General features: G+C 37.8%; 2 protein-coding genes across 6 annotated transcripts in view; one reads left to right on the top strand and one right to left on the bottom strand.

Moving 5' to 3' along the window:
• The window catches only part of TNPO1 (transportin 1), a 387,652-nt gene that overhangs the window by 60,635 nt on the left and 314,158 nt on the right, over positions 1 to 12,859 (top strand). The gene's annotated exons all lie outside the window — the stretch shown is intronic.
• Positions 1 to 12,859, bottom strand: part of ZNF366 (zinc finger protein 366) — a 35,110-nt gene that overhangs the window by 20,365 nt on the left and 1,886 nt on the right. The window contains exon 1 of one of the 4 annotated variants that reach the window (XM_039544341.1): positions 467 to 526. The exons of the other annotated variants lie outside the window; for them this stretch is intronic. The gene's annotated coding sequence lies outside the window, so the exon portion shown is untranslated. Of the gene's footprint in view, positions 1 to 466; positions 527 to 12,859 lie in introns of those variants that run through there. 4 annotated transcript variants of the gene reach the window in all.

Here is a 12,859-nt window from a genome sequence, read left to right as displayed (position 1 = left end):
GTGGAACTGATGATTTGGCAGCTCTTCTAGAGCTTGATCCAAAACTCATTGAAGTCAATGGAAGGACTCTAATGTGTCAGATCCTTTATGATTTTCTATGTAATTTGTCACAAGGCTGGTTCTCCATTGGTAACTTTTTTCTTTTTACATTCACTTGATTCACTGTGATTTAGATTTAACAGGTGGCATTCTTGACATGTCACTTAACATGTCACTTAACACTTTTTTATGCAGAAGAAGAGCCTCTAATAATTTTTCATCAGTTACATGCATAAGCCACTCCGCTGAAAAATTTTATTTTCTGAAGGATTTGAACAGTTTAACACGACACAGTAAAACAGCTCTAATAGAAACACGTGGTTTTCATTTACAGTTGTATGCAATTAAATAATATTTGGTTTCTTGGGTTATATAACACAATACTGTATTCCATGTTAGTTTCGCTGGATCTGTTTTTAGCACATACCTGACTCACTTCAGGATTGATGCTTAAGCTTTCAAGTTATTTCTCAGGCTCTCAGAGCTATCTCCATAGTCTGAGTTTCCCAAAGCAGCACATCTGCATTTGTCTCACCTGTGAAAATGATGCTAAGAATGAGAGACAGGTCATCTCCAGTCAAACGGAAAAGCAGATAGGTTTTCATTACTTGAGCCACATCTCTGTTGTTTCACTGTGCCTTTAAAAATATTTGTTTTATGCCAATCAATCACCTCTCTCACTATGTTTGGGAAATAGTCTATTTGCACTATACTATCTGGCTATACAGATTGTAAGGTTTTTGAGTCATTTTGGGCATGCATGTCCATTATTTGTTTTTCATAGCCTGGCAGACAGATATTTGCTAAAAACACTTTGCAGGGCACATTTATTTTTATCACTTTCTATACCAGGGAATTTTAAAAAATATACTCTGAAATAAATCAATGTACCATTATTTTCATATATTTTTAAATAATTATTAAAGATGTAGAGCCAGATTCTGAGATCATTCCCACAGGTGCATATCTGGAATAAATCTGTTGTTTCTCTGTCAGAATTCAGGTAGTCTATGGGCTGAATCTGATGCCTTGACCTTGCCAGAAAACGTGGTTATGGCATAATTTGGACTTGGATGGTGCTAGTGAGTATGTTAAAAGAAAATTGTTTAGATGGATGGCTAGGTGTGCAGGTCCTTATGTGTTATCACTGCTTTTCTGCTTTTTTACTCCTTTTGTGTTTTTCTCCTGGTCTATGCTGCAGTTCCTTTCCTCCAGAGATGAGTAGTTTGCCCTTAATTTGGCAGAATGATTCATTATCATTCCTATTACACTTTTACATTGTTTCCCAAGGCAACTGGGTACAGGACACTGTGCAGTGTAGTTTGGTTCAGTGAACACGGTGCTGTGGACTCTTATGTAAAGCTTACATTGAGCTTTGTAATCTTATCCCCAGTGCACCTCTTAACATGCCTCTACCCCTTATTGGGAGATCCTTAACTGAACATCTCCAGCCACTTTAATGTGTCAGTGACACAAAGTGGCCTTTGCATTCAGTTTAGGCCCACTGCTGTTTTTGCCCTTTGTTTCTCTCCTTTTCCACATCCTTGTTTCTCTGCTTTTTCTTCCTCTTTGTTTCCTCTGTTCTTCCCTCTGCATATTCTTCCCCAAGGGGTTCACTCCTAACCCCTTCCCCATTTTATCTGTTAAAATGATCAGCAATTAAATAATTAATGTTGATAGTGAAGTGTCATCACTGGGCTTTATAGCGGACACTCCAATTATATTAATGGGGATCAGGCAGTTCAGTCTCAGAACTATTGTTTCAGGCTGTCTGCAGACAGCCTAGATCACATTTGGTAGGTTTTCTTCACAAATATGAGGGCTAGAAACTTTGTTTTATTAAATAAAAGCTTAAATTATGCACCATCTGAATATGTCATGCAGGCCATAGTTGTACCTCAAGTAGGCTGAATACAGTGTTTGGCACTTCTGCATTTTCTGGATATTTATTTTCATTTTTGAGAAAGCTCCTGTGGGGAGAGGGATGTCTTTGGAGATGGTCATCAGGAGAGGAGGACTAGGCTACAAGCTAGTAGTCTGAGGTGGGGGAGGGAAAGAGAGAGAACACCTCTGATCTAGTACTATAATACTTATTCTTAATAGCTTAATCCACATTTATATCTATTAATCAAAATTATTAGTATAAATATGGATCCAGGTATCAGGATGAAGTACTTTATTAAACAGTTATACAAATTCATCATCCTATATATAGCTCATTTAAAATAAATGAAAATACTCTAGGGAAAATTTGGCCCCATGTATATTCTTTGCTATGCTTTCCCTTATGTACCAATACTGCAGCCTTTCTGCTGTGTGGGATCTGTCCATTGTGACAGGGTCAGGCCAGATGGCTACAGGAGAGTGTTAGAAGGCACATACATTAGTCCCAGATTAAGTAGATCCCTTTTCCCTGGATAAGGTAACAGGGGCAGTTCCAGAACAAGCAGGAACTTGCTGGAACCAACTAAGGCAGGCAGGCTAATTAGGACACTTGGAGCCAATTAAGAAGAAACTGCTAGAATCAATTAGGATAGGCTGGCTAATCAGGACACCTGAGTTAAAAAGGACCTCAGTTCAGTTTGTAGCATGTATGTGAGGAGCTGGGAGCAAGAGGCACTAGGAGCTGAAAGTAAGAGATGGTATATTGCTGGAGGACTGAGGAGTACAAGCATTATCAAGCATTATAAGGGGGAGGGATAGCTCAGTGGTTTGAGTATTGGCCTCCTAAATCCAGGGTTGTGAGTTCAATCCTTGAGGGGGATGCTTAGGGATCTGGGGCAAAAATTGGTCCTGGTAGTGAAGGCAGGGGGCTGGACTCAATGACCCTTTGAGGTCCCTTCCAATTCTAGGAGATTGGTGTATCTCCAATTATTATTTATTTATCAGACACCAGGAGAAAAGTCCTGTGGTGAGCATAAAGAAGATGTTGGGAGGAGGCCATGGGGAAGTAGCCCAGGGAGTGGTAGCTGTCATGCAGCTGTACCAGGAGGCACTCTAGACAGCTGCAGTCCACAGGGCCCTAGGCTGGAACCTGGAGTAGGGGGTGGGCCTGGGTTTCCCCCCCCTCCCAACTCCTGATCAAACACAGGAGGAATTGACCTGGACTGTGGCTTCTACCAGAGGGGAAGGTCTCTGGGCTGTTTTCTGACCCACATGGTGAATCTCTGAGATGAGCAAATCTGCCAATAAGCACAGGACCCACCAAGGTAGAGGAGAAGCTTTGTCACACCATCTTTCATTAACTTTTGTTGTTGGATACATTACAGTATTTTTCCCTATGAAGCTTTATATTGTGTCAAACAACTTTGTGTATATGTGTGAAAAGCCTATACAATCACTAATGTGTAATGGACCAAATTTTGCCCTCAATTACATCTGTTTCCTCATTAGAATTAGTGGACTAGTATAGCTGTAACTGAGGGCATTATCTGGGCTTTGAGATCAAGTTATGATCTGATGTCAAAAGGATACATTCCTTCAGACTCTTACATAAAGAATCATAACAGTACTCATGTCAAAATCTGGAACAAGGAGTTTGTCACCACCTTTATAAAATGTACAAAATAGTTTTTTTTTAAATCACTGCTTATGATTTTAAATCACTGCTCATCTCATTCCATCCTTATTTCCTGCCTACTTCCATATATATCCCTGGCAATTGAAAACATCACACTTTTGGCATCAGAGCATTGTACGTACCAAACAGTTTTCCTTTGGAATATTACCAAATTAAGTTAACAACTTTTTAGGAAATTTTTCTCCAGGAACTAAAGTTAGTGAAGATAAATTGAGGGCAAATAAATGACAAACTTTTGAAGGAAAAGGACTTCAGTGATAAAATTGCATCAGTTGAGTGCAGTTTCTGTGGCTTCCTCAAAGGAAGACTTCAGACAGAATAGTGTAATTTACCAAACATAACAATTACGTACTATATATGTGAAATTCCATTTACAAAATCTTCTTGGACTGTTTAGTATTTTGAATTTTAGATAAATAATGGAGCCCTGCAGAGGGTCCAGAATGAAAAACTAACCTTGGCTAAACACTTCTGCTTCAGGGCTTTGTTGCAAAAGTGAACCTTTCACTGCTACTTATGAACCTTTCAAGGGGACTTAGGTTGGCTTAATATCCTTCCTTCCCACCATAGTTTCACTCCTGCTACTATCCCATAGAGGGCCAGGGAGTGGCCTGGTAACCTCCCATCTCCCCAAGTTTTAGGAGCTGGTAGATGGGGACTCCCGTCCTTGATCTGCAAGCTAGCCAACCAGTTGGCTTGCTCCCATATCATGAGTCTTTTGGCCCAGACAGTCCATCTCCTGAATGCTTCATTTGCACATAAACAGGTGCCTAAAAGAAGAGATCTCCAGGTAAAGTGTGTGTGAATGTGTGCACGGATGTGTGGAGGGAAGTCATGTGAAGAGAAGGGATGCTACTGTGGGGATACCCAGCTGAGTTTGATCAGTTTCCATATGTCACCTCCAAAACAAGATTTTTAGATGAAAACCTGGCCCTATGGAAGTCAGTGGGAGTTTTTTGCCATTTACTTCAACATGGCCAGGATTTCACCTTTTTAAAGTTTTGCTTTGAATTTTTGGGTTCACACAACTCAAAGTGAAATTCAGAGGTGCTGAAATGATGGGAACCAACCTACCACTAAGATTCTGTGGAACTTGTGTGAACTGAAACAGGAGGACTCATGAAACAAGAGGACTCAACTCCAGATACTGACAAGCAGGAGCTATAACCTATCTACTACTCACATCTGTCTCGTATCCAGTTCCTTAAAAATAGTTTACAAATTATGCATCCCTCATCATTATGAAGCTTAGGTGGATTTAGTTGTGTACACTTTCAGTTATGAACATGTAGCTGAAGTTTGATTCAATCTCTTCTGGAAGGTCTGGACATTTTATTTTTTAATATATATTGCAATTGCTAAATAGCCCATTGACTTTTTATTAGAGGTTCTTAAATACAGTGTGCTGGCCAAATTCTTATCCCTGTCTATTTCAATTGGATACATTATTACTCACTTTAGATCTGATTGTGAGCGGTTAACTGCCTTCAGTTCCCACTGAAGTCAGTGGAGTTACTGTTGTCTTACATTTAGTGTATAGGAAATCAGGCCCTTTACCTTTAAAAATAACACTTTGCATGGTGGCAGAACAAGGACAGAACCCAGATATCCTGAGACCCAGTCTGGCACTTTAACTGCAAGATGATACTGCCCCCCAGCAATTAAAACTCCCCAAAACAATTATGGTCAAGTATATTTATTGTATCTCTACTTTTCAAAATAGTTGAACAGGTTCACTAAAGGCTGCCTTAAACTGGTCCTTAAAATGATTTATTGAAAATAACTGACTTGAAAAGCGTGATTATTGAAAAAAAGTCACTTTCACTTTAAAATAAAATGATATGGGAGAGAGTCTGTCAGTATTTTGTGGATTCCTCTCAGGTGAGCACTTGTTAGTTGCCTACATTTTGGTGAGAGCTACAGTACTCCAAGGTGCTGTTAAAAAATGACTATTGGTATGTGTACAATTGAGTGTAAACATTGAACCAATGATTAGTTTTTTCCTGGATCACCTTGGAATCCCACTTGCCCACACAGACATTAACAGAATAGTGTTCAATGTGTTGTCATCTTCAAATCATCAGCAGAGGAAAGGGGTATTAAATAGTGGAGCGTCTGATCAGGGTTCTAAAAAGAAAAACCTACTTACTTTTGAAAATGCTTTTTGCTGGAGAAACTGCTTTGTTGAGAAGTCTAATTACTTTTAACTTCTATGTTCAGCCTGGGCCAACAGTGACTTAGTCAATTACCCTTTAAACAAATGTGTGGTGGTGATCTCAGTCCAACAGTACAGTAGTTCAGCTGTTCTCTCAGTTCAGAGAAAGCCCTCCAGAATTGGGTGCATTGTAGGCAAGCCTTACCCCAGAGCTTAACTACACTTCCTTTTCTCTCATTTTTAAGGAGAAATACTTCCCTAAGCCAAGCATATATCATGGTAAGACCACACTGAAACCATGTTTAAAAATTATAATTCCTTCATAGAATATAAGGAAACTAAAATAGAAAGTTAAGGGCTGTATTCTCCTAACTTCTGGTCCATGTGCTTCCAGAGACATGCATATTTGAGGGCAGACTCTGGCCCTGAAATTTGAACTTAGAGTTTTCTATTCATAAGCCAAGTGTGCTGCCTATTTCTCAATGCAAGTAAACAAAAATGTGGCAGCAAGAGATGTGATGAGTATGTAGCCATATTGGATTCATCCCAAAGTGGCCTTGCTCCCGTTCTATTGTTGTTTGTATTTCTTCTTTAAGTAGGTGTAAGAAATACCGGCTACAAGTGTACAGAAACAATTCTTATTTGAAGCAGTTCTATCAGAAGAAGAACTTACACTACCAGATGCCTGCCTCATCCATGTGAAGGTGAAGGGCAACATCCCTGGTGCTTTAGCTCCACCTCAGAACAATGTTTCTTACTGACCAGGTCAAGCGTTCACAAGAAAGTAATTTAAGATAACTTCCTCACTGTTTTTTTTTTCCCTTCCCCGGTGATCCCAAAGTTGAATCCTGTAATTGGTTGAGTAACAGGCTATTTCCTCCTTCTGATCCACCAATGTACATCCCACATACAACATTTAATTATTATTTTATTAACTTTAGTGATTGCAAAAATTAAGGTTTTAAAAATAAGCAATAGTTAGTTGCAACAGGTCAAAAAGCACCTGAAATTGGCACCATAGTTTTGGGGGGGGATTGTTGGTGGTGGTTTTTTATTTCATTATCATTTCAGAACTAAAATTCAGCTTCATTATTTTAATCCAGTTATAGGGCAGAAATGCACTGTTGCTGACAAGTTTCAATCCAATCCAATTTTAAATGGCATTGATACAAAACTCTGAAAAAAATGAAGCCCAGAATGATAATGGTGACTTTCTCTTAGCTTAGCATCACAAATGTTATAGTATAATAATGACTAGAAGTTGTCAAAAAGGGGATGTGGTTTTTGAAAAAATATTCACAAATTGCATCCAGTTGTTAATCAAAGTTTCAATTTTCAAGCAGCTCCAATAATTACTTAGACCTTCTATTAATCACTTTTAATCATCAGTCATCACAAAGGCCTCATTTAAAAAGTGCTTCCCATCACAAGAACAATGCTCAAACTGACACACCCTTATACTCAAACCTCCATCCAACCAAAAAAACCAATCAAACAACTGACTGCTAAAACAAATAAACCTTGAAAAAGACAAAGCAAACAACAATAAAAATAACAGTAACTTAAAGTTAAAAAAACAAAAACCTTTCCACATGCAGAGTTTTTGTTTGTTCCTGGGAATGGAAAAGTGCCAGAAATTCCATGAAGTCCACTGAGGACTTCACTGTTGCTATTGCTTTTATGTGGAAGGTGCACATCCTTTACAGTGATGGACATCTGTATTAAACCCCAGGATAGATAGACTTCTCATGCATTATTTTGACTTACTGGTTTGGGCATGTTGCACCACTGCACAAAGTATGTTACAGTTGCTCATGTGTATCGTTGTTGCCCGTAGTGGATGACTAGTGGACTTGTTCATTAAGGTCATCAGATAGAATCCTGGATCATGATTCTCTCCCCACAGGATACAAGTAACTCCCATTGAATTAAATTTCTTGATTTCTGACTTATATTTAAGTTGAGAGGTGTTTCTTATCTCCTAGGATAGGAGAATGGCATCCTATATACTGGGACTCAGAAGTTTTGAGACCTGTTCCCAGTGACACATAGGTGGTTGATGCTGGTATCTGTATGATTGCAGGTAAAATTCTGCCTTCAGATCTGTACTGCTTCTCGTAACTGGAACAACTTAATGTTTGGATTCAGCGTTAATCAGAGATACTCGGTGATAATTTGCATGGTATTCTGAGTCTCTGTTTTGAAGGGACAACATGTGTGGCCAGAGTTCTTTTTCCTTCACTTCCATAAATATTTACTGTGAGATGAGCACCTCTTATTCCTGTTAAACGTAGGAGCAATTAGATAATTCATCCTCTACTAGTGACTTCCCTGTGGTTTACTTCAACTTCCACAGGAGAACTCTAATCCTGCATTGGCTTCAGTAGACACAGCAGAAATCTGCATTAGTGAATTGCAATATGGGATGGGGGGCCTACACATGAGTTGTTCTAACAAGTTATTTATTTAATTAGAAAGAGAGGGGAAATGTTGCCCTCCAAAAAGAGATCCATAAATCTAAATTATTTTTCAATAGTGCATATTTTCACTAAAGCTACAGAGTGCATCAATAAATCCATTTACAAAACATGTACACATGTAGAAAGAGGTATGCCTACCTTCTGGGAGACCTGCCATGAGGAAGACATCCTTTTAAAATTTTATGCTTCCTCATGATTTTATCTGGTGCCAAGATACCAAAGGAAATGCAGTAAATATGTGCATTTTTAATGTGCTAGATTTATACTATTTAAATGTTCCTATTACAATTTTATATGTGGAGAAAATATTGTGAAATACATAAATACTGCAAATTTAGCTAAGGGCAAATTTACTCATTCAGAAGGGCCCAATCCTGGTTATATAGACTTTAAGGCCAGAAGGGAAGTCAGTGTTTGTGTGTGTGTGGTATGTGGGTGTTTACCATTTACCTCAACAGGAGCATGAGCAGGCCCAGTGTGAGATATTAAGAACATATTTTATGATCGAATAGGGCCCACAAACTCCATCAAATTACAACTTTGGTCATGGGGTGACAAGCAGAGACTGCTTAGCCAATATTCCCCCCCACCCCGCCCGCCCTGCAAGCAAGTGAGTAGTGAGAAAAGGCATAGGAGTAGTCATGGCTTCCCTTACTCCCCCTTTACTTGCCAGCTGGAGTAGTCATTCAGGTATCTGGATAGGGATGTGTAAGTTGCTCTGTGAAAAGGGATGAAGTAATTTACTCCCCACACAGAATAAGGAGAAAGTAGGAAAGGAAATGGGACATTTGATGGCTCATATTTCATTCTCTTTTCTGCTCCTGGCATAGTGCAGCTATGTGTTACCCCTTTACTCAGAGCAGACTGTAAAATTACAATCTAACCCAGAGAAATTATATAGTTTCCATCCTTGATCAATGAATAAGGAGAAATTATTGCTCCAAAGCGAAAGATCAGACAATGGATATCTCATTGCTAATGTTAGTGCACTTTAATACAGCTTCACAAAATAATAAAAACCCATGTATGATCTCACTGCCACATTGCTTCCAATTTCAAATCAATGGCACTTCATTCTAATCCAATACAGAAAAGTGGAGGGGAGTTTTCCACTGAAAAGTATCAACCTACATACTAACTGAAATCCTCTGACTGCTTTTGTAAATTCAGCATTGTGAACCTTCAGGTCCAATGAACATTTAAACTTTTCATTCCTTTTACAGCTTCCAAAATCCTGCTTATGTGAAGTGGTGCCCTACATTCACAATAAACATGGGCCATTGAAAACTAGGGCAGTTTTAATTTTAGTTGTTTACAAAAATTGCCAGGAAAACACAAATTTGCTTTCCAATTAATGAAAAACAGTTTTCCTAAATCTTTTATACAGTGCAGTTTTCACAGTTGGGATCAAACTATTTGCTGGCTTTCATCTAGTGTCTTTTCTGAAAGGTGAAAGCGAAAGGTATTTGCATCTTTTGTTTTTCAGGGTAGTTGGGAAACAGAATAATAGCTGTGTTGCTGCCTGATTCAAGTTACTGACTGCCACTGATAACATAAGCTTCTAAACCATGCAGCAAGAAACCAGGAGCAAATGGTGGAAGAGGAGAAATTAAATCACCAGATAGGGAATATCATTGCGGTTTAAAAACCTTTAGAAGTATCCCAATTTCTTTTAGTATAAGACTTATTTAATGTAACCCTCTTGCAGTACCTTATAGATCTCAATTTAGAGGAGAAATTGCTTTGTTGTGACTGTATTTATGAGCTAGGTATATCTCCATATAATAAATAGAACTAGTAGGGACCTTGAAAGGTCATTTGAGTCCAGTCCCCTGCCTTCACAGCAGCATTAAGTACTGTTCTTGACAGATTTTTGCCCCAGATCTCTAATTGGGCCCCCTTAAGGACTGAACTCACAACTGGGTTTAGTAAGCCAATGCTCAAACCACTGAGCTATCCCTCCTGTATGAAAACCACACTAGCACCTGTGTAGTTCCATTTCTGTTATTGCATAGGTATAAGTTCCCTGGGCATCAAATGAAAGCATTATCTGCTTTCAGAAATATAGGATTCTTTCCTAGAATCATTAGTATTTTATATACAAGGCAAGAAGGATTGATCCCTGCCAAATGGATACAAAGGCACGTCAGACATCTTATACATAGTACAATAAGTATGTAATTTACAAAACATATTGCATAACTATTAGGTATTCACCTAGTCAGAGCTTTTGACTGGATGAACATTCTTAACCCTCATGCTGACTGTTATCAATTTTTAAAAAAATGGTATTGTAACTTTTCCAGCAGCAGACAGCTGCAGGCTGAGTTTCATAACTGTTATCTTCTCAACATGAAAATGAGGGTGACATCAGACTTTTCCAGTGTCTGCTTCCTCTCAAGCAAATTTTTCTGCTTTTTGCCTTATTTTTAAAGGCTTACATTTATTTTTTTCCTTCTAAAATCCTTTCTCTGAGACATTTTCCTTCTCTGATCTCACTTCTCCATGCTCAGTTTGTCCTCTTGGATGGGAAGTGGGAGTGGAGAAGCTACTAGGTTTTAAAAAATACATGGTTCATTTGGTTTAACAACACTTTTCAAAAAGGTCCTTTAATGCAGATGTTCAGAACACAAAATTGTTAAAGGTCTGTCAGATAATGAATACATTTATCTCCGTCTATATTTATCATCTTTTACATAGGACTATTGCTATTGTATTTAAGGGACCAACCTGCAAAGGGATCTGCATGGATTAAATGGTCTATTCATGAAGATTCCTTTGCTGTATTGGAGCCCCAGTGATATAAGTTCAATATGATTTGCCTTGGATAATCAATTCTCCAGCCTACTTAGGGTCTGTCCAGGACTACTTCTAGGAATGTGGTGGTCTCCACTGTACTTTGGGTTTATCTTGCGTTACTGGTTTGAGGTTGCCAAGAAGTTTTCTTCCATTCTAATTCTAGATAATTAATAGGTGTGCCAACACGTCTATCTTCTGGATATACATTCTGCAGTGCCTCAAAATATGCAGTATTGTAGGTACAGCTTTATAACTTATCTGTATCCACATTATGCCCAAGTTGCCTTAAGAACAATTAGGCCAAGACTGTTCAAATACCTGATAATTCAAGGTAAAAATTCTCCCATTGCCAAAAAACACAAACAACACAACAGCTATAAGAGATGCCAAAATGTGAGAGGAAATAATACATTTTAAACATTTAGAACCCAAGAGCCAAATCTCAGCTGGTGTATATGACCATGGCTCCACTCGCACAAATTTTTACAAGCAGAAGATCGTCTATCGAAAGAATCCCATTGACTTCAATGGGCTTTGCATCAGGACCTTTCTCCTGTGACTTCCATGGAGCTACTCGCAGAAGTAAGGCTGCAGGACTGGGCCCTTACCCTTATACTAACTTATATATTAGCTAGTTAGTACATAATAGTTCAAAACTACTGCTGATCAAAAACATTTCTGCTAAACATTTTTTGTTGAAATTGTCATTGCAAATTTCTCAATGATTCATTTAGATAAGGTTGAAATATTTCATTTCAACTTTGTTTCAACTTTCTGTTATGATCTGTTATAACTTATAACAATGTAATATATAAAAAAGTTGAAATCTTTTGACTTATGTTATATAAAAGTCAAGTCGGTTAAACTTGAAATGAAAGGTTATGACATTTTTTTTAAAAAAAGGTTTGACCTTATTGAAATTAAATATTTCAGTTTTTGCAAATGAAATTTTGGAACCTTCATTTCATGGGAAATTTCAAACTTTCATTCTAATTTTGGAACAATTTAAGAAAATTATATTCAGACTATCCTGTGGAATGGGAATTGGGGATCCAAACAGCTCAATTCAAAACTACGCTGTAACTATGTTTTTATTTTTAACAAAGGTACCAATAAGCTTTTAAGTAAGATTTAAAACGTGTGTCTCTGGTAAATACCTGTTTTATTGCCTTCCATGAAAACAATGTTTCAAATAATATAGGAATTAATCACTAAAATATTTCACAAACATTAAGCTTATGCTATAAAGTAACAAATACTATAAATTTAAGGAGGTTGGCATTCATAACCTATGATACTCTGCCTATAACTTTTTCACAACAACGAGACAAGGACAAAACTCAATTTCCTAAACTCTCAAAGAGAAGTTAGTTTGTCACAATTGTATTATATAAAATCATGTTGTATTGATTTTATAACAAAAAATGCACAATGTAAAAGACATTGCAAATGACCAAAAAAAAGTATTGTAACTGAAAGATGTAATCCGAGAATGAAGTACAAAGCTCAGGGTCTATATTTACAACTAAACTATAAACTATCATTCTGCATTGCTATTTTATTTAAACATTAATAGAGAACTGAGTTTAGAACCAGCACTTTATTTTTTGATTAGCTACTATAACAGCAAGTATACACACTTTTTGTGCTTCAGGATCATAGAATCCCCTCTCTTCAGAGCTCTCAAAGAAAGGATATGTAGTAAACATGGGCCCAGATTTCAAGCATACATGAATTTGTAGAGATCGTCAAAACTGAAGTCTGGATCTACATTTTGCAATTGGCTCCTGACCCTAAATGCTGGAT

The sequence above is a fragment of the Mauremys reevesii genome, linkage group 6 (assembly GCF_016161935.1).
Source record: "Mauremys reevesii isolate NIE-2019 linkage group 6, ASM1616193v1, whole genome shotgun sequence".
In the NCBI taxonomy this organism is placed as follows: Eukaryota; Metazoa; Chordata; order Testudines; family Geoemydidae; genus Mauremys; species Mauremys reevesii.
This window is presented reverse-complemented; position numbering and strand designations above follow the sequence as displayed.